Genomic DNA, 23,203 nt, shown 5'->3' on the forward strand with positions numbered 1-23,203 from the left:
TTGCTCCTTGCTAATAATTGTTCTCGGAATCTTCCATTGTCCTAGACCACCTCTACCAGCACTATCCTCCCCAGACAGGTCTGTCTGGCCACCTTACATCTAACGACAAGCTCGTCGCTTGCCGCGCTGACATGAGGCCGTTTCTTAAGAACTCTCTGTAATTCTTTACTCAAAACATCTGTTTTTCACCCCAGTTTCACCTTCCTTTCAGTGCGGACATCTTAAACGTGACGTTATACCTGGACTGCCCGTCCTTCAGCTCTGCGCCTCCTCCAGGGTCCTGCTCTGTCAATTTCATCTCGTCTCACTTAGAGTTCGCGTCTCATCTTTCTCTAGCTCTGTTCTCTCTATTGTAAGCAGGTGTCTTATGGCAAGAAATACTTAACTTTCCTGAACTCATGTGTTGCCTTTGTTGGAATTGCACACGAAAGCCCCCCCCCCCCAATTAAGAAGAAAAAAAAAAACCCTGCTTGTTGTGAACTCAAAATGTGGCATTGCAATGCACAAAAGAAGGGACTTAATTACTAAGAGGGAATGTCAACAGGCAAAACAAATGGGGGTATTGTCATTCAAGGTGATGACTAAAAAGCCAGTGAGTAGCATTCCTCCATGACCTCTGCACCATGATGCTCCTGCTTCCCTCCAGGTTTCTGACAGTTTGAGTTCCTGCCTTATCTTCCCTAAATGGACTGTGAACCAGGATATCTTGACACAGGAGATGCTGGAGGCCGTGCTTAGCCGAATTTCAGGGGCAGGCTGTGTCTCTGCGTGCTCACCCACAGTGCCATGGTGCTCCTGTGGTGGTCACAGAGGGCAGCTTACAAGGAGTCTGAGTCCTTGCTCTCCACCCACGATGTGGAACCCGGGGGTGAAATCCAGCTTCCGAGGCTTGCCATCTCCAAAGCCTATCAGGACCTATTTTGAATTCCCAGACTGCCATAGGAACCATGGTGGAGGCAAGGCCATCCCAAACAGGACCAGACCAGGCTGCAGTGGCACCACAGAGTGGCACACAGCCCAGGGCCCCTTGTTACCCTAGCCTTGGATCAGGACTGGAAGTTACATTCAAGGTGGCTCATGCTAACATCTTAGGATTATATACCTACCAGCTAATCTGGAGTACCTTCCTCCTCATGGCATGGATTACATGTACCTTGTATGTGCCTGGCAGCTATACAAAAAGAAACTTCATCCTTCATCATCTGAACATAGGAAGACATCCTTCCCCCTTGCCTCGTGTGGCACATTGACTTGACCTGTTATGCCCAGATTGTGACCCCAAAGACTCCACCACAGACCTTAGGTACAGAATGCAATAGCATGGTTTTTTTCTGTTTGTTTACAAGCTGCAGGCAGGGAAGCTCGATCCAAAGCACTCACTCGTAGTAACCGTGAGGCCAGGAGGAACTTGCTTTTTCTTTGTGTGGCTAGCTTTTTAAAGGCAAAATCCACAAGCCCTTCAGGGGGGTTGGGGGAGTTTTGCACGGGTGCAACTCGGATTGGTTTATTTTTATCTCTGTTCTCTTTTAATTGGGTGAGGGTATGTAACCTTTGAATTTACTGGTTGGTGGTTACAATTTATTACTTTGGGGGCAGTCCAGCACAAGTCCCAGGCTTTGTCCTTGAGCCACCATGGGGGCTGGCTGGCCAAGCATGTACTGCACATAACTCTAAGTTGGTGAGGGGCCCCAGAGAGTAAACATCTGGCTGAACTTTGAGCAGTCAGAGTACGTGCAGAAAGGGAGCTACTGCAAGGACTATGTCTTTTGTTCATGGCCCTCCCAGAAACTGCTTGCTCAAGTCTCAGGAAACTGAAATTGAGGCCTGATCTCTGAGAGAAGACTGAGCAGCCTGTTATGGCATCTGCTTGGTCCTTTCAGACCTGAAGGTAGAGACCTACAGCCCAGTCCATTTGCCCTCTTCTGGTGTACACTATTAAAAAAGAAAGTTCCAGTTTAAAAAAATAATAATGGTTAAGGTATTTTTAAAAGGTAAGTTAAAAATACAAAAAGGCACAGACATTTTTTGTTAAAAATAGAAATTTAGAAATAAAAAAAACATGCTTAGAATAAGGAGTTCAAAGTTTTTGTCATATACTATAGGGCTGAAGAAGGTAATAGGTAAGTAACAGTTAAATCTGAAGCAATTATGCAAAATAAAGCAAAGAAAGATAAAATTATGTCCATTTGTGGAACGATTTTTCCTCAGCTGGGGTGATACTGAAAGCTGGTAGAACACCCAGGAGTTAGAGCCTGCTAGAAGCTGCCTCTGATTGGGATGTTGGGACCCCAGCCTCCGCTGGCTGTTCTCTTGCCTCCTGACCACCAGGGGGTGCTCCTGCTTCACACAGGCCCAAAGCATCAGAGTACACCTAGGCTGTGGTCTGAAACCTCCAAGACTGTGAGCCAAAATAAAACTCCCTCTTTTCCAGTCGATTGCCTCTGGGTTTGCTGAGAGAAGCCTGGTTGACACAGATGGAAATGAGTGAAATTACCTAAGAGTTAGGAAGGTAGTAGGCAGAAGTCTAAAACTGATTTCCAGAAATAGTAAAATAAGGGAATAGGGTAAGATCACTTCTGAAATGGCAATGGTTATATTTTTCCCCCCAGAATGATGTATAATTTCTCAAAATGGAAAGCAAATACCCTTAATGCTAACGATAATCTACTCTTGTATATCTGTAATAATACTGCAGAATTGGTATCCTCCCTATGCTAATTCCCTGCCGGTTTCTACCCTCCTGGATGCTTAAGGGAAGTTCCTTGTCTGTGTATCCTGCATATTGGGTGTTTACAGCTTAGATGCAAGATTGTAAAACATCAGTAGCGAACTTCTGCCCTCTGGGGTTCTGCCATTGTGCTGTAAACCTGTATTTAAGGTTTCCTCCCTCTTTTAATAAATGGCATTGGGCATTCTGCTGAGGTGAATGACCCGCTGTCTCTTGTCTCTATTTTTCGATCCGCAGCCCCTCGCTCGGACATGGTGAATGGGTGGTGGTAGCGCGGGCATTATCTCTACAGGTACTTTTAATCAGAAGGCTGAGTCAGGAAGATCATGAGTTCAAGACCAGCTTGAGCTACACGGTGAGACCTTATGTCAAAACAAAACAAAAAGCTCTCCAACAGAGAGAGGAGACAAATTATAATTGACAACGAAGTAACAGTTAGATTGACAGCATTGGAGTGTAGAAAGTATAAATAATTTGCCCAAGTCAGTCATTTAAAATGGCAAAGATTTGAACCTAGAAGGGTCTGTCTCTTCTGAGTCTGCATTCTTCACCACTATGTCAGATTCCCTTCAACACGGCAGCTGTGAACATATGTGCAAATATTCACGAAAACCACAAACTACAAAAGGACTGGACAGTGTTTGCATATGTAATTGTGGAAAATTTTAAAGCATAACATCAAATTTGAAACCCATTATGTGTTCAAGAATTAAAATCTTGCCACACATGGTGGCGCATGCCTTTAATCCCAGAATTTAAGAGGCAGAGGCAGGCAGATCTCTGAGGCCAGCCTGATGCACATAGTGAGTTCCAGGACAATCAGGGCTACAATGAGTGTAACAAGAAGAAGAACTAAAAACACTTAGAAAACTCCTCATACAATGGAATCTCAATCTGATGATAGGTGTCTATTAAAAGCAGATATCTGAAGCCAGGTGGTAGTTGCGCATGCCTTTAATCCCAGCACTCAGGAGGCAGAGGCAGGTGAATCTCTGTGAGTTCAAGGCCAGCCCTGGTGTACAGAATGAATTCCAGGACAGCCAGAACATTACAAATAAACCCTGTCTCAAAAAAAACAAAAACAAAAACACCAAGAAAAAATAAAATAAAAAAATAAAAGCAGACATGTGATAGTAAGATTTGAGTTTTCCATTAAATTCTAGAGAGACAGCTCTATCATTACTTCTATTCAACAATGTACTGAAGATATACCAAGCAAAATAAGTCATTAAAGTATTATATGATGACTGGAAAAAAGAAAAACATTTGATATTCAAATTATATTAATTTATACAGAAAATCTAAGAAAATGTATCAATACACTGATACTTGTAAAATGCTTCTTAATGAGTCCTAGAAAAGATTAACATACAAAAGTTCACTGAACTCTTATTATATTCAAATAGCAACAAAACAGTGTTCATTTTTTAAAACATTCATGGAGTATTTAGGTTTCAGATGTCAAATTATACAACAGAATAATATGAACATGACTTTCATGGAGAAAATTATAAAAATTTAAAAAAGTTTTTTTTAAAAGAAGGCAAAATAAGAAAAGAAAATCAGTATGTGATGGAAGTTTCCAGGACTCTAGGGGAGACAACTCTCCACATGAGTCTATAAATGCAGTAAAAGTGCAATCAATACCAGAGTAATTATTAGAATTTGACAATGTGATGGGAAAATAGATATGAAAAAACAAAAGAACAAGAGTAACTGAAATCGAGAATCGTGTGCCCTGGTGTGTGGGAGCCCATGAAACATGGCGGAAGCTGTGGAAGTGGACCAGACCTGACCCAGGGCAGGGTCTTCAGGTGTGCATGGACTTACAGCTTACAGTGGAGACTGTGGAAGTGCAGAGTAGGCTGGATCTGAACCAGTATAAGGCAGCCGTGTGTACAGGGACCCACGACACATGATGGAGGAGCAGAAGCAAGGAGCAGACAGGTGTTAACACAGGGAAGGCCACTTAGATATGTGGAGACGTCACAATCAGTGAGGAGAACAAGGGACCAGCAGAGGTATATTGATCCCTAGATAATGAACGTTATTCCAGACAGTTGTAGACTCTCGGGGGAAGATGAGGAATACAGCTTGTGGCATTGAATACCATCCCACAGAAGAACACAACACAGCAACACTACTACAACTTAGTCCTCTCCTGAACATCAAATGCTTCCACAGGAAGAAGAAAGGTGATTTGAACAAAAAATCTAAAGAAAAAGAAAAGAGAGTAAAATTCACCTAACTCTACACGCACAAGTCCCAGTGCATAAACAAAAACAACATGGAAAACCAAGATAATGTCGCCTCCAAAAATCACCAATTCCAGGGTAATAACTCCCAATGAGAACAACTTACAACTTCTACATGAAGAATTTGAAAGGATTATGAAGATGTTCAGACAACTCAAAGGAGGAAGAACTCGAGGGAACAAAAATAGTTTAATGAAATAATAAATTCAAGGTATGAAAATATTATAAAGAGAATTGCAGAAGAAAAGCCAAATTGAAATGATGCTGGAAATGATAAACTCAGTAACCCAAATAAAAGCTCACTATCAAAGATAATGGATCGTGTGGAGAAGAGAATACCACAGCTTGAAGAAAAGGAAGAGCAATTGGAACATTCAGCAAAAGTCAATGAAAAATCAAAAGCACTAAAAACAGAACACGGGGGAGTTAGGAACACCACGAAAAGGCCAAATATATGCACTATGAACAAGGAGAAGGAGAAGAATTTTATGCTCAAGGCATAAAAATATTTTCTTTCTTTTATTATTTTTTTTTATTATTTTTTTCTATTATCAGGTTGATACAGTACAAATCCTTATCCTAATAGTGAAATGTTTCATTGAGGCTTGCCCAGTGATTGAGTAAAACCAAAACTTATTATAAGCCACAGTCATCCTAGGGTCCCCCCTGCTATGTAGCCTCCCTGGTTCTGTGGGTTGCAGTCTAATTGTTCTTTGCTTTATATCTAGAATCCACTTATGAGTGAATACATACCATGTTTGTCCTTCTGGGTTTGGGTTACCTCACTCAGGATGATTTTTTCTAGTTCCATCCATTTGCCTGCAAACTTCATGCTCTCATTGTTTTTCTCTGCTGTGTAGTACTCCATTGTATATATGTACCACATTTTCTTAATCCACTCTTCAGCTGACGGGCATCTAGGTTGTTTCCAGGTTCTGGCTATTATGAATAGTGCTGCTATGAACATAGTTGAGCATGTATCTTTGTGGTATGATTGAGCATTCCTTGGGTATATGCCCAATAGTGGTATGGCTGGGTCTTGAGGTAGATCGATTCTCAATTTTCTGAGAAACTGCCATACTGATTTCCACAATGGTTGTGCAAGTTTGCACTCCCACCAACAGTGGAGGAGTGTTCCCTTTGATCCACATCCTCCCCAATATAGACTGTCATTAGTGTTTTTGATCCTAGCCATTCTGACAGGTGTCAGGTGGTATCTCAGAGTCGTTTTGATTTGCATTTCTCTGATGACTAAGGATGTTGAGCATTTCCTTAAATGTCTTTCAGCCATTTGAGATTCTTCTTTGGAGAAGAAAATCTCCCAAACCTAGAGACAAGGGTGCCAATTGAATACAAGATGCATACAGAACAAGCAACAGAAGGAACAGGAGGGAACCTCCCCTCTCCTGCCCCCATCATTGTAATATGCCATTTTAGCTATAATGCTAAAAAACTAACAGCACAGAATAATGAAAAGTTACTAAAGGCCGCAAGAGAAAAACGCCAATTCACATACCAAGGCATGCCAATCATAATAACAGATAATTATCTGATAAAAACTTTAAAACCCAGATAGGATGGGAAAGATGTATTTCAAGTTCTGAAAGGTCACAAATGCCAACTCAGACAATTATGCCCAGCAAAACTACCTATCATCATCTAAACAACAATAAAAAAAAACTTCTCATGATTCAAAGAAAAAACAGTATAAATGAATTTATGACCACAGATCCAGCTTTATAGAAGATATTGGGATGAATATTTCAGATTGACGAGAAAGATAAGCACTCTCAATAGGCCACAGGGGAAAATTAAACAATATGAGGATAGTTCATCAAAAGACATACAAGAAGACACCACAAATCAACAATATAACAAGAACAAATATAGCTCTTTCAATAATAACTCTGAATATTGATGGTCTCAACTCTCCAATAAGAAGACAGACTAACAATTGGATTAGAAAACATGACCACATTTTTGTGACCTCCAAGAAACACACATAACTCACCATCAAAGATAGACACTACCTTGGACATAAAAGGTGGAAAAAGATATTCCAAGCAAATGGAACTAGGAAACAAACAACCACAGCTATTCTAATATCTGACATAATAGACTTCAAAAAAATGAGTCATAAGAGATAAAGAAGGTTGCTTCATACTCAGGAGGACCATCCATCAAGATTACAATTCTAAGTGTATAGACACCAAACACAGGTGCACCCAGCTTCATAAAACAAACACTGCTAAATGTCAAGTCACAGATTAACCCCAACACACTAACATTGAGCGACTTCCAATACCTCACTCTTAATGAAGAGACAAGTCATCTAGACAAAAGAAAAAATAAACAGAGAAACATGAGGTGATACCATAATACAAATAGATCCAGCAGACATTTACGGACCATTTTACTCAAACACTAGAGAATACACATTTGTCTCAGCAGCCCATGGAACTTTACCCAAAACAGATCATATATTATGACACAAAGCAATCCCTAACAACTATAAGAAAATTGAAACAACATCTTACAGTTTATTTGATCACAATGGAATAAAGCTAGACATGAATAGCAACCACATAATAGGAACCTCATAAGCACCCAAACACATGGTGATTGAACAGCATACTGTTGAAATGGCTGAATGGATCACTGAAGAAGTCAAGAAGGACACATGCTGTGGAATAATCCTTTTGTACACTGTGAAGATTGGTTACTCTGATCGGTTTCATGAAGGGCTAAATGGTCAATGGCTAGGCAGGTAGAGGTTAGGCAGGAATTGTGGACAAAGAGAGAGCATGGGAAAAAGGAGGGTGGAGTCACCAGTTAGACACAGAGAAAACAGGAGATGAACATGCTGTGCTGAAAAAGGTTACTGCTACATGGTAGAGCGTAGATAAGAAATACAGGTAAGTTTAAGTTGCAAGAGCTAGTTGGTAAAAAGCCTAAGCTATCAGCTGAGCATTTATAATTAATATTAAGTCTCTGTGTAGTTATTTGGGAGCAGGCTGGTGGAACAAAGCTGACTGGCAGTCCTGACAAAAACTCCACCTACAGAAAAAATTTAAATCCTACCATGGAATGAAAATTAAAGACAGCATACTAAACTCTATGGTACACAATGACACAGTCCTAAGAGGAAAGTTTATAGTTCCCAGAACCTACTCAAAAAAAAAAAAAAAAATCAGAGAACTTAGAGGTAGGTCTGCTTGCTATTTCATACAGCATTACCTCTGACCAAGAAACTTCACAGCCTAAGTGGTGCAGCAGGAACTATAGAGGACATTGCTCGCCAGTTGGCTCGTAGATTCATGCTTAGTTACTATTCTTCTACCATACAGGACCACCTGCCCAGAGATAGTATTACTCACACTGGACTGGGCTCTCCTGCATCAACAATCAAGACAATCCCCCATCGATATGCCCACAGGCCAATAAGATCTAGGATATCCCCCCATTGGAACTCCCTAATCAGGTGACTCTAGACTGTATCAAGTTGATAGTTAAAGCTAACTAGGGCCCGTGGATGGATAAAGCTGATCCCAGAAGCTAAGGGTTATAAAATGAAAATCTCAGTGCCAAGCATGGGACACCTAGATAGGAACTGTTAGCCAGTAAGGCCCCAGAGGTCCTCCAAACTATACAGGTTTTGGCTATTGCAGTCAGATGTTCGCAATAACTGGATGGCAAAAGCCCTATTGTCGAAGATACAACGTACCTTGGTTGTAGAATACATAGATGGTTGTAACTGACCCAGCGCTTTCTCCCTGTTGGCTAGCCTTCATAGTACCAGAGGCGTCATGCAGGTAAGGAGAAGGAAAGTCAGCAATGGTCTTCCCTAGCTTTAGATCTTGCATGTTACAACACGAACTTTCCAGGCAAGAGGCATTTACTGGTTCAACTGTGTCATGACTATTAAAGGGCCAAGCAACTGATTTATGATTGGATCTGAGAGCCACTTCACAGGTGGCAGTCATGCCAGTACCAGGGATCTAGTCAAAGGCCCACACCTTTGTTTGGCTAAAAAGATAAATCAAACTACTTAAATATTTATGTTTATATCAATAGACTAGGGCTATCCTCAGCTTTAATCAAAGAAACTTCTCACCGGGTGTGGCGGCACACACCTTTAATCCCAGCAGAAGCAGGTGGATCTCTGTGAGTTTGAGGCCAGCCTGGTCTACACAGAGCAAGTTCCAGGACAGGCTCCAAAGCTACACAGAGAAACCCTGTCTCTAAAAGCAAAACAAACAAGAAAGAAAGAAAGAAAGAAAGGAAGGAAGGAAGGAAGGAAGGAAGGAAGAAAGAAAGAAAGAAAGAAAGAATGAAAGAAGAAAGAAAGAAGAAAGAAAGGAACTTCTCTTTGAAGCAAACAGCTGCTAAGGTAGAAACTCATGGCTGGTCAAGGGGCTGAGAACAGATGACAGTTGAGTGCTCATCATTAAATGACATACCCACATTAGTCCTTCCAAGGATTGGGGAGTAATGACAAAAAAAAAAGGAAGTACCAAATGATAGGGAGAAGACTGCCTGGTGGGTATGGCCACAACATTCATGAACCCACAGTAGGTGACACATACATGCCATAAGGCCCACATAAGACTAAGCCCATAACTGTTCAGTCATAACTAGGGGAGGAGTCATGGGGCCAGGGGAGCTCATGGCAGTCGGGGGGCGGGGGGGCTGCTGGAGAAGTCACTGTCTTCAGTGACACAGCATCTGCTAAGATGTTTGACATAGCATCTGCTCATGTTTGAATAGATGGCGTTACACCCGTGCCCACATGAATGGCCCTTGTTAGAACCAGGGAGTCACGAAGCAAAAACAAAAATAAAACAAAAAGACATGAAAGTTAGGAGTCCTAGGAAAAGGAGGGGGTGGGTGGAGGATAAGTGGGGGTGGGGATAAGACAGGGTGAAGGATTATCCAAAAAAAATCTGAAAATATTTTTAAAAGAAGATACCAGCACGTTTTCCCTATATGAAAACATGTTGTGACATTATATTAATTAAGAATGGTGTTCAGGTTGGAGGGTGTGGTACTCCTGGGACACAGCAGGCCCTGTACTGTCCCAAAGTGCTGGTAAGACATCTATGGTCATCCTGGTTTTGTATCCTCTGCTTCCCTTCCTGGAAGAGTCTCTACACAAAATAGAAAGCACACTCGGTGCTGTGTCTGCGCCATGTAGATAGCTCCCTGGCAACAGACTGTAAATCTGGGGATAAACCAGAAGAACCTTTCGCAATCCTTTGGAGGGAAGAAAAACAGAAATCGAGATTTACCCTCGAAGAGTGGGGAGACGCTTCAGAGAAGGCCAGTCGTGGTGACCTTGAACGGCTCTTGGGAGGTACGCGCTTCAGAAAGCCAGGATGAGCCATTTGCCGCAGAGAGAATCAGGCCCAGAGGGCGGCTGTGTTCATTATTCTCTTGGAATAGAAGCAGCCTGTTCCTTCTCTCCACTGCTGCTCCCTTCTCTCTAAACACCCGGAAGAAATTCCAACGGAATGATCCTCTCCCTGGGGCTGAAAAACAGCATTCAGCAAGCCAGATTAGGGCAAAAACTCAGTTTATTTTGGTCATGAATGTTAAATGGGATTTAAGACAGATAGAATACTTGTTCATTCTTTCTATTAGGGGAGTAATGCATAACAGCAAAGGAAAGGCCATCCCAGTGCACACAGGGACATCCTTAGTCCTTTCTCCTGGGAAAAACTAATATTCATTGTTTCTCGATCTCCTCCCTCCTTCTCTCTCACCCTCTTCCTTTCTCCCCTCCTCTCTCTCGTCTTCGTCCGTGGAAACCAGATTGCCCTCAACTTGTGAACACACAGCTAGCTCCCACTGATTCCAACAGGAATTGCGAGCGTGGCACGGCTCAGCCGGAGTGTGACCTATGTCTTATTGGTCAGGGCTACACCATAGGAATGGAATTTGCAGCTCACAGAAGGAGTCCTGTGTTCCAGCCATCTGTTCAGGAACCCCCTCATGGCACCACTGGCTTGTTAGTGAAGCCCTTCCTTGTGGCCCAGCCACCCATCTATTGGTGCCGGAACATGAGAAACAAAAGCCTTTCCCTTCAGCGTCTTGCACTAGCTGGCTGTTGTGCTATTATTAGGCTTATGAGGTCAGAGGGCCTCAGCAGCAGTGGAGCCATAGAGCTCAGGAGCACAGGACCCATGAAGCCTCCTTCCTGCTTTCCCGTTCTCTCTTAGGAGATGTGAAGAGCAAGCAATACAGGCGACATGGCCACCAACAGGAAAGGGACGGGGATGGGAGAACATGTGAAAAGTGTTCATAGAGGTTGTAAAAACCAAATCCATCCCTTATTCTGACTTGAGTGGCTTCGCTCTTGAGCTGTCACTCCATCAAGGCTAACCTAATGGCTTCAGTTTACTTGGAGAGAAGAACTCCAGAAGGAGACTGAATAATACAGGTGCTTGATTATTAATGCACTTGGCATTCATGCTGTCAACAATTACCAATGCTTGGCTTGGGTACAATCCTGGAAGGGAAAGAAACAGGTCATAGCAACACTGTGGTAGTGGCTGTACTGAATTAGTGTTGGTGAAGTAGGGTGCACAGGAAATTGTCAGGGGGAGGGAGGGGGAATTCTGGGTCTTAAAAATAAGCATGTATATGACAGATTAGTGATGGCTTGTCTGATTTATTAGTATGTTTCCATTCATCAAACTCCCACCAGAAAATTTGGCATCACCACAAAAGTATAGTGCTAATCTGTTTTTAAAGCCTTTCATTTCAAGAAAATGAAACAATGGTTCCAACATTATGCCCCATTTTGCTGAAATTAATATATCATCTTGCATATTTTCGTTTGTTCAAAACATTTTGATCATAAAAGTAATGCATATTTCCTATAGACAATTCGGGGGATAGATTTAAAAAATTTGAGAATGAACAGGAATCCAGCTTTCAGGGAAAACAAATTATTTTTAGGTATTTTCTTTTGTTTTTGATTAATAGATGTCTGTTTTGGGGTTGTTTTGTATAAAACTAGGTCTCACAGACATCATTTCATAGCCTTGCTTTTTTCACTTAACGTTTTCCTCCAGGCAATTCCCACGTCCTGTTTTTTCTTTTATTATGGTTCCTCCCCCTACTCCTCCCAGTTCCTTCCCATCTCCCCTCCTATCTGGAGTCACCCATGTCTCTCTCTCTCTCTCATTATAAACAAACAGGCTTCTAAGGGATAATAATAAAATAAAATAAGATAGAACAAAAACTAACATATTGGAATAGGACAAAACAAACAGAAGGAAAAGACCCAAGAAAAGACACAAGAGACAGATATAAGATGCAGATATCCATTCGTTCACTCACTCAGGAATCCCGAAAAACACTAAACTGGGAGTCATAATATATATGCAAAGGACCTGTAGGGTAAAAAGAGAGAAAACAAATAAACAAAATTAAAAATAAAACGTAAGATTAAAAAGAAAATCTTGACACAACGTTGTAAGACAAGGAACCTCCAAAGATGCTACTGAGTTCATTTTCTGTTGGCCATTAACTGCTGGGCATGCAGTCTGCCCTCAAGAGCAGTTTGTTTCTCCAGTGAGACTCCCTTGAAAAAAACTAAATTTTCATTTTTCAAGTGGTTGTCAGTTGAAGACAGCTACCAGTTAGGGATGCAAGTGTCCATTTCTCCTTTCAGCTCTAGAACCCCATCTGATGCAGACCTGTACAGGCACTGTGCATCCTGCTTCAGTCTCCGTGAGTTCATTTGGGCATAGATCTTGTTGATTTTAGAGGGAGTCTTCCATCCCCTCTGGCTCTTAGATTCTTTCTGCCTCCTCTTCTGAGTGTAAGCGTTGCAGCTTGGATGGAAAGGTATCCTGGCAGTTGGGAGCCAAGGAACACCACAAAGTCACTGTAAGCATAGCAGCTTACAGCCCGGCTCCAGGGAAAGGTTTCCCCTATGCAAGTGTAACAATTCAGCTCTGGCAGAGGAGGGTTTCACCAGGGAAGCTGTTAGAGTTCTGCTCTAGAAAAGTGTTACAGCTCTGCTCAGGTCCCACAGAGTGTAACGACTCAACTCTGCTCTGTTGGGGGAAAGTTTCTCCAGTGAAAGAGTTACAGTTCGGCTCTGCTCAGCTCCTCTCCCGCCTGGGCAAAAGTTGTTACAACTGGGCTCTTCTCCAGGGAAAATGTCACACCACACAACAAACCTCATTTAAGAGATTTATTGGAAAGAAAGAATCCAAGAGGGTGGCTGCCTCTAGGGTCAGAAGCAGCAGCAAACAGAACAAGGAGCTTATATAGGGTTTTGCCCTCCCACCCCCAGACCTTTCCAGGGTGGCTTGGGATTGGTGGATTTTTGTAGCCTGATTCTGGGGCAAATTCAGGGATTGGTGGAATTTTGTGCTCAGGGATTGGTGGGATCCTGCAGCCTGACTCTGGGATTTCAAGTCCTGGTCCTGGGGTCAAGTTAGGGTGTTTCGCCTTGGCCCCGGTATCAGGGCTAGTCAGGAGCAGCGTGTTTTTTCTTGACCCTTTTCATCCTACACTGAGGGGTTCCCTGAGCCTTGAGGGGAGGGTTGAGTGTTCCCAGGTCTCTCACCGTCTGCATATTGTGTGGCTGTGGGTCTCTGTATTTGTTCCCATATATGCTAGGAAGCTTCTCTGATGATGGTTGAACAAGGCATTGATCTATGAGTATAGCAGAATGTCATTTGGAATCATTTTATTACTGCATTCTTTTAGTAGAACAGTAGTATTTGGCTTTACCATACACCCCTGGGCTATCTAGTTCTTGGTTACCCAAGCGGTATCAGGTATGAGTTCCATCTTATGGAGTGGGCCTGAAGTCAAATCAGATATTTGTTGGTTGCTCTCACAAGCTTTGTGCTACCATTGCCCTAGCATATCTTGCAGGCAGGACACCATGTGGATCAAAGGGTTTGTGACAGGGCTGGTGTTTATGTTTCTCCTTTGATAGGATGCAGACTACCTTCCTGTACCAAAGACTCTAGTCCATAGGGATGAAGGCTCTATATACAGGCACCAGCTGGACTTCTCCATGTTCAATGGGTTGTGAGGTGCTTGTCATCAGTTTGTGCAGAGCAACCTAGAGTCTTGGCAACAACCTGGGTGGTTTGGTGATTCCCATGGGAACCTTTGGTCAACAAGGCAATTAGATGTAACCCAATCTTGGTACTAGAAGCTTCATTTGGTAACAAGAGATGTCCAGTTAGAGCTCTGTCTTCCCACTGCTTGGCAATTTCACGTATATCATCTTCGTGTGTGTGTGTGTGTGTGTGTGTGTGTGTGTGTGTGTGTGTGTGTGTGTGTGTGTGTTAGGAAGCTTCTACTGTATTAGGTTTCCATACTACCCCTCCAACAGCCCTTGATTTTAGCTGTCTCTCCCTGTATTCCCTCTCTTGTCCCCCTCTTCATCCCCCCTCCCCCTTAACCCTCCTGCTCCAGCTCCCCCACTCCACCATCCATCCGTCACTATCTATGTCAGAAACTGAGAGTTCTTGACACATCCGCCATCTTTGACATTCATGCAACCTTGGTAAGCTTCCTTCTCAGTGCATTTCTAGTCTGCGTACTTCATGCCCTTACCTCTGCACCCACTCCCGTCTAGGTGACTGTCACCTCTTGCCTGAACTGTTGCAATAACTAATTCTTCTTTGTCCCCCAGCTCTATTCTCCTTCTAATCCATTATTCATGCAGGTGTCAGAAGACTTTCTTAAAATAGAAATTTCATCCTGTCATACCCCCTCTTCAAAACCTGGGGTGACATTTGGGACAAATCGCTAACCTGGGCTAAAAGGCCCATGGGGGTCTACCCAACGTTAACTTCATCTCTAGTTATTTTCAAAACTCCATCTGCAGTTATGATGGTCACACGCTCAGCTTTAATCTCCTCTGACACTCCTGTGTTTCTCCCTCAGTAGGGAGCACACGGCAGACATATTCTTAGACAGTCCATCTTCAGGGTATGTTCACTCTCAGCTGGGTTTCCCTTGCTATAGTTTTAGCCTCAAGTGTTCCCTAGAGTGGTACTCTGGTGAAGTGTTGGGACCTTTGAGAGGTGGGGTGTTATAGGAGAAGGTCCTTGGATCACTGGGCAAAGGGAATCATGAGACCCCAGGAATTTTTTTTTCTTTTGCTCCTTTGTTTCCTGGACACCAGTGAGTAATTTGGCTGTTACGCATTCCACGGTGTTTGTGCTCCAGTACCTCAAACTCAAAGAAAAAGGGAAACTGAGGACTGGAACCTCTGGATCTACAAGCTCAAATAACCCTTCTCTATGAAAAACTGTCCCAAGTGTTTTGTTCAAGTGTCAGAAGTAACTACCACAGACAATACCATCATGGCATTAGGTTGCCTGACCGTGTGGAAATGGTGTTGGAGTTGGTTTATGAGAGGCATCTGGAAAAATTTGGGGAAGTCAGAAAAACCAATTTTGGTGGAGATCTGAAGACCAGACTATTGATAGGAATGTGACGGTAGAGGCCACATCAATGAGAACTCAGATGGAAATGGGGAATCTTTTAGACTAAAGGTGTTCCTTGTGAAGGATAAGGATGCACTCTGTCCAGACCCTGGCATATTATTGGAGGTCAAGTTTAAGTGTAATGGAATAGTTTGTCCTATTTCAAAGCAGATTGGGGCCAGGCCATATCATGAATGCTACTGCTTACTTGGAGCTCATTTATCGTGAGAATCGGTGATGAGAGAGAGCAGGAGGGGAGAATTAGTAGAACCTGACGTTTTTCAAAGGTGTGCCCGTGAAGGTGTGGCTGCGGAGGGTGGGAAGGCACAGTTGTTAATGCTGCTAAAGGGAAAAGGGCTTCCCACCGGGATCTTAGTGGACAGGCCTGGAGTCCACTTTAGGAATCCGCATGACCACACCACCCATCACAGGCTCAAGGTGTGGAAATGCCATCTTTTTCATAGGCTTTCTAAGTGGGTACGTGACTCTAATCCTAGCACTCAGGAGGCTGAGATAGGACGATAGTGAGTTCAAGGTCATCCCAAACCACTCAGTAAGGTCCTGTCTCAAAATAAACACGCCCATCTTCCCACCCTGCTCCTCCATTCTGTAAGCTCCTTCAAGACAGACCCTTAACTATCCTGCCAGTTAATGATCAGTCAGCTTCAGCAGTGTCCCTGGGAGAACAGGTACTCGGCGAACCTCTGATGAATGAATGAGTGAATGTTCTACCTAATACCAAACTCCCTCCAACCCTGTGAAATGGCATACTTAATGTATTTTTAAAAGAAACAAGGCCACATTTTTGCTAGAGCACTCTAGTTGATGTTGAGTATATTTATTTTTATGCTTATAACCATAGACCTTTCTATGGGAGAAAGTAAATCATATTTTAAGTGGGTGCCTAGATCAGTTCCATTCTATCTGCATTATCAAAATTGCTGAGATTCCTGTAAAACTCCTGGGGAGGGTGAGCTCTTTGTCTGCACAGAGTGTGGTGTGTCTGTGGTTCTGAAGGACAGAGACCTATAACACATCCATTAAAGAAAAGCCTAAGTGCTTTGTTAGCGGTAGCTGCTGAAAAGGCTAAAACCAAATACATGTAAAGCGGTGCCATAAATCAAGCCCACACCTTTATTACAGTTTTAAAAGAGAAGTGTCAACCTATCTGGAGGGCCATTATCTAGACTCCCTTTCGGTAAATTGTCTAATCCTGCGGGCCCTTTGGTTTAATGGGAGGGAAATGTTTGCCGAGAACAGAAAGTTCATGCCGGGCTGTCCTCTACTTGACTCCCGCGCTGTCTGAGCCGCTTTCTTTAGCGCAACGTCTCATCGCTAATTATCTCAGCCTTCTAACTTAATGTTTTCACCCGAGTCAGTTCAGTCCTTACTTTCGTATTTGTGGATATACTTTCTTCCTCTCCAGTCTCGGCGTCCTGCAAACAGAAGCCCATGTCTTTTTCTACGTTTACGTCCCGTGCTGAGTAGTTTCATGTCAAAGTCGACACAAGCTCAAGTCCTCTGAGAGGCGGGAACATCAACTGCGAGAATGCTTCCATAAGATTGGCCTGTAGGCAAAAGAGGGGGGAAAAAAAAAGATTGGGCTTTAGGCAAGTCTGTAGGGTATTTAGAAATTAGTGATTGATGCGGAAGGGCCCAGCCCACTGTGGGTGGTGCCATCCCTGGGCTGGTGGTCCTGGGTTCTATAAGAAAGCAGGCTGAGCAAGCCATGAGGAACAAGCCAATAAGGAGCCCTCCTTCATGGCCTCTGCATCAGCTCCTGCCTCCAGGTTTCTGCCCTGTCTGGGTTCCTGTCCTGACTTCCTTCAGTGATGAATGCAATGTGGAAGTGTGAGCCAAATCAACCCTTTCCTCCCCAGCTTGCTTTTGGTCATGGTGTTTCGTCACAGCAATAGTAACCTAACTAAGACACATCCTTCTGTAACGATAAAGCTTCCAGTTTCGGGGTGAGCATTTCCCTCCCAACCTGCCTATCTAATGTGTATCAGAAGAGGGAATCTGGTCATAAGGACACAGGTTAAGGTTTCATCCTGAAACCTTCCTCCCTGATTCAAACAACAGTGGGAAGGAAATGTGACAATCCACACAGCTGGCTTTTAAAGCTTCTGCTAGTGTACAATGTATTTCACTGCACCCCTGTCTTTGGATAATACAAGTCATGTGACTATACTTCAACAGAGAAGGGCAAATGCAAGCCTAGTGTATATATACATTCAAAGAGGAACCAGGAAAATAGGTACACTGCATAGACGGTTCCCATTCAGTTCTCTGCTTGACTCTGGGATCTGAAACAGATGATTATCAGCCTCTTTCAAAAACCCATGTATTGGGGCTGGAGAGATGGCTCAGAGGTTAAGAGCACTGGCTGCTCTTCCAGAGGACCTGGGTTCAATTCCCAGCACCCACATGATGGCTCATACTGTCTATAGCTCTTATTACAGGGAATCCAGCACCCTCACACAGACATACATGCAGACAAAGCACCAATGCACATAAAATACAAATAAATGTTAAAAAAAAAACCCAAACATGTATTGACTGAGCGGTAGTGGCACATGACTTTAATTCCAGCACTTGGAGGCAGAGGCAGGTGGATCTCTATGAGTTCGAGGCCAGCCTGGTCTACAGAGCGAGATCCAGGACAGGCACCAAAACTACACAGAGAAACCCTGTCTCAAAAACAAAAACAAACAAACAAAATCCATGTATTAAAGTCTTGGTCGCCAGGGTAGCATTGTTGGGATAAAACAGGCTCTTGTAAAAGGTACTTGGATTATTGAGAGTACATCCCAGGGATGTTCATGGATCTGCAGTTGTTTTACTGAAGTTGTTGAAATGAAGGAAATATTGCTACAATGTATTTGTACTTCCATATTTCAGATTCTCTTCCAAAATCTGGAAAGGAAGGCCATTGAAATTATTTTCAAGAAAGTACACAGGTACTCTATTTAAAATATAAAGGTATAAAAGTACCTGCTTTTGTGCAGAAACAGCAATCACTGACTAATCTTCTGGTTTCCAATCCTGACCCGGTCAACAGTTCTGCCAATCACTTGAATGACTACAGATGTTGACACGTTGAGAACATTTGCAGACTACACGAACCTGGAACAGAGCTGCTGGAGTGAGTAATTTAGGTGATGGAATTATGATCCAAAGCTGGAGCCATGTGTTGGAATAATGGGTTCACTTTAAATGATCAATGGGTGGTATTTGGATCTAAAGGCCAGTTGCATAATCTTGGGAGAGTAGAACTTCCAATAACAGCATGTGTAAAAATTCTCCATGCTTCTCTGTTGACATGAATTATTATTCACCAACCGTGGGAGGTAGCAGCCAAGTGAGCTGAAGAAATGTCAATCTGTCCACATGAGAACATGCTATGGAGCATGGCGTGGAGCTCGTGGACTTAGTCCAGCAGTACGCAAAGGTATGAGCTCAACTTGTGTGTTACTCGGGGGAGCTAGTCAGATGAGCCTGCCCAGAGGGCTTAATGAGGTTGTTAATAAGAAGAACATTTGAGGAGCAGGTGAAGGGGTGAGTCAACTTAACTCAGAGGAGAGAGGAGAGACTGGGGAAGCATGGAGTGGACTGTGAGTCTTTGGATACCCAGAGCTATGGGGTAGAAGAGAGAATAAACTACTGTTGATGAAGACAGAGTAGGAAAAGGATATGGGGACGTTGACTTTAACTCACAGTGGAGATTAGAAGCTGCTAAAAGCTAAGTCTCTTGTAGGGTGTGTCCAAAGGGAATTTGTGGCTACAAAAAGTAGACTTCCTAATGCTCCCAGTTTAACCAAGATTCAGGAAATTTTCTAAGACTTGAGATTTTTAAAGTAATCAAACCAGAACAACCCCAGGCAGAGCTGTATAAACCGATCAAAAACTTACTTTAATTAGCCTACTCTCTGAGAGCTGATTTCTAAAGAGAAAGACATTGTTTCTCCAGAGAAGACGCAGGCAAAGATATAATCCATAGACAGTGTGTTTGGTCCCAATCCAGACTAATTTAATCACACAGGACTTTTTAATGCTCTTTAAGTACTTGCTCCACATCTGTGTCTGAGCCCGTGGGTCACTGCTGGGAGAGTCATTTCCTCCAGCTGTGTCGGGCAATCCGGTGACCATTTCCCTGCAAGTGCAAAACGTCATCTGTTCACATGAGTGAGTGTTTTAAAAACAAGAAGCTAGACTTCTCTTAAGAAATCACAATGGGCCGGGCGGTGGTGGCGCACGCCTTTAATCCCAGCACTCGGGAGGCAGAGCCAGGCGGATCTCTGTGAGTTCAAGGCCAGCCTGGGCTACCAAGTGAGTTCCAGGAAAAGGCGCAAAGCTACACAGAGAAACCCTGTCTCGAAAAACCAAAAAAAAAAAAAGAAATCACAATGGATGATTTCTTGATTGTTCCAATGGCTGTGCTAAAGAGGAGGTGGGCCCGAGTGCGTTCAGTCAAATGGCTTTGTCATAGTCAAGTTTCATGTGGATTAGGCACAAAGAACTGTGTGTGCTAGACTTCTTGTAGAAACCTGGTTAGTTTCTTTTAATCACCCATTGTATTTGTAATTCTGGAATGCACTTACTAAATCAAACTGCAGCCTTGCAGATCTGCTCATTCTTTGAGGCTCCGGGTTTGTGTGTTTAGAACGAGGCCTTCACAGAAAGGCTTTGTCCTGAGTTCTTCCTGGTGCTACGCCACCTTCCCATTCTAACTGTTCCACCTCAAGGGAACCAAGGGCTGCTCCCCAGAGTTTGCCAACTTCCTGAAGCCTTTCCCATGACACATTTGATAAAGCCATGTGAATAGAGGCCTTTGAGAGAAAAGACTAACAGGTTGCATAACCCAGCTTTCCATCACTTAAAAAAAAAAATCGAAGAGAAAGCTGGTGGGATTTCACAGTGGGTAAGGGTGCTCACCCACAGACCGGATCCCCGGAACCTGCAATCGTGGAAGGGGAGAACAGACTCCTATTAGCTGTCCTCTGGTTGCCATGATGTGTACACACACACACACACACACACACACACACACACACACACACACACACACACACAGAGAGAGAGAGAGAGAGAGAGAGAGAGAGAGAGAGAGAGAGAAAGCACAAAATGGATAAATATAAAAAAGTTTTTAAAAATCTGCAAGATACCCAATTTATAGCCATGAAAGACTTATTCAGGGTCATGGTGTCAGAGCTTTCAAGCCACGGGAGAATATGACGCATCCCTCAAGAAGACATACTTACTACCAGCCCCACCGCCTCCCTCACGGAGCTCACCAGCCTGGATCTGGAACGTGAGACTGAGCACGGGGACCCTGGTTATCCTGCACTGCTGTTCAAATTGACTTGCAAAGGAAGTCAGAAATGAGAAATTTTAGTTCATATTGAACTTTCCATCCAAAAATCCCTTTGAAACTTGTTGTCAACCCAGTGGTAAATATTGGAAATTCATTGTTCAAGATCAGAAGGGTGCACCAAAGATAAATGGCATGAATTCCCAGCAATGATAATAATCCTTATTTTATCTTGCAAGATTTCAATCACATTTAAACTCTCATGGGAGCAATTTGCCTTTTTCTGGGTTTGCAGCTGAAATTGTCAAAGGGATAAAGGTGGAGCCCTTCTCCTCAAATGATACTTACTTTTCCTCTCAGCATTTAGTTTTTCCACCATTCGTAATGAAGGAATATGAATTAATCTCACCATTTCTCACGATTGGCATGAAGATGACTTGGTTACAGAATGGAAATCTAGGGGCTGGAGAGATGGCTCAGTGGTTAAGAACACTGGCTGCTCTGCCAGAGGAACCAGGTTCAACTCCCAGCACCCACATGGCAGCTCACCACTGTCTGTAACAGTGTCAGGGCTTCTGACACCTTCACAGAGATACACATGCAGGCAAAACACAAATGATCATAAAATAAAAATAAAAAAATAAAGAATGGAAATCTCTCCTTCGGGAGAAGCTGCAAACCAGAATTGAGAACGATTTGCTTCTGGTGGTGAAAGAACATGAAGAGACTTAAGACTTAGCATGTGAAGCTAAGCGAATACCAGGAACGGAAGAGAGTAACAGCAGCCGGGGAGGCTGAAAAGATTGTGAGAGGCCGTGGCAGACGAGACACAGACACACTTTATTCACTCTGTGATGAGGTTGCCGCACAGAAGAAACAGAAACATGCCAGAGCACACGGGCTGACCACAAGCAGGTATGGATACTCACATAGACTGGCACATAAGGCACAGGTGGGCAGCTCACAGGCCAGCAACAGACACACACAGGCAGTCTGGCAAGAACAAAGTGAAGGTGAAGGCTTTTGCTCGCAAGGCCATAGTTCTGTACTGTCCACACAGAAGCGGCATTCCTGCAGGAACGGTTATATAACAGATTACATCACTGGTCCCTTTTCGGTTCCCCGGGCAGCTAATGTCAGCCATTCTGTGCCGACTAATAACTGTCATGCTGCCCACCCGGAAAGTCCTCTTCACACACACTCAGGCATCACTGAGCTTGGGTACCCTCATGCGCTGTTCGGTTGCTTTCCAGCTCCGCTGGGCTCTCCTCTAAGCCGGCCTGTTGGTGTGATGCTCACTGCACGTGGCCTACACGTCACCTGTGGTCCACCCCGTGCCTCTGTTTCCCCGTCACATTATGAACCATGCAACCAGCTGTTATATTCAAGCTGGTGTCAGAAAAATTATCCATGGGCAGCCAAACTCATCTTCCTTTATCCCATTTAATTGGAAAGGCTTTATGAAATAATAACATGTATAATTTATAGTTATGAGTTAATTATTTTGAAAGAAAAAGCCATCAGATTTCTGTTTGGTTTGCAACATTTCCCCTCATAGCATCCTTAAATTGACTGGAATAAGCTGCTAACACCATCACATCTTTTTATTTGTTAAGAATTTTTGTCTGTCTTCCCTACATAATCCCTGGTCACTCAGAGCAAAGGCATACTGCCTTTGACTTTTCATTCAGCCCACAGTCACTGCCAATTCTGCCTTCTCTTGGACCCTAAGACTGAAAGTAGGCAATTAGTTCCCATATCTGGGGCAATCAATACAACCATACTGTTCTGCCTCCTCTTCCTCCTGCTTCTCCTGCTCCTCCTCTCTTTCCACTTCTTAGAGAATGCACAAAGCTAGGATCTCATAGCATTATATCCAAAGGCAGAGACGACAAAGTTTGATGAACTCCACCCTGGTTCAGTCTGTGTGTGTGAGTGTGTGAGTGTGTGTGTGTGTGTGTGTGTGTGTGTGTGTGTGTGTGTGTACACACATGTAAAACATAACAGAAAAGACAGCACTGAGAAGAGACTAATGTTTTGGTATGGTTAAATGGAACTAGTATGATTCTTTAACAAACTCAGACCACTGTGAGGTACTAATCTCTCTTTTTTTAATGTTAGTATTCTATTAATCCAAAAGCATTTTACAAGAAAATATAAGTAACCCTACCGAAACATTAAAGACCCAACAAAGAAAGAGGATTACAAACCAATTTTCCTTATGAATATATAAAACTTTTTAAAAAAAAAAAATGCTTGCAAATCCAAAATCCAAAAACACATCAAAAAGATCATCTACCATGATCAAGAAGGCTTCATCCCAGTGATGCAGGGATGGTTCAACATATGTAAATTGATAAATGTAATCCACCATCTAAACAAACTGAAAAACAAAACCACATGATCATTTCATTAGATGCAGAAAAGGCCTTTGACAAAA

The 23,203-nt window shown here is 43.1% G+C and overlaps 1 long non-coding RNA gene across 1 annotated transcript in view; it reads right to left on the minus strand.

Moving 5' to 3' along the window:
- LOC128111259 (uncharacterized) overlaps window positions 1–22,005 on the minus strand; it is a 34,874-nt gene extending 12,869 nt beyond the window's left edge. Inside the window, exons 1-4 of the long non-coding RNA XR_008218545.1 lie at window positions 21,693–22,005; window positions 18,447–18,578; window positions 16,844–17,020; window positions 10,272–10,511 (exon numbers count right to left, since the gene is read on the minus strand). This is a non-coding gene — a long non-coding RNA (uncharacterized LOC128111259). The remainder of the gene's footprint in view (window positions 1–10,271; window positions 10,512–16,843; window positions 17,021–18,446; window positions 18,579–21,692) is intronic.
- Window positions 22,006–23,203: the final 1,198 nt, after the last annotated feature.

Source organism: Peromyscus californicus, unplaced genomic scaffold (assembly GCF_007827085.1).
Source record: "Peromyscus californicus insignis strain IS unplaced genomic scaffold, ASM782708v3 Scaffold_15__1_contigs__length_86483966, whole genome shotgun sequence".
NCBI classification, from domain to species: Eukaryota; Metazoa; Chordata; class Mammalia; order Rodentia; family Cricetidae; genus Peromyscus; species Peromyscus californicus.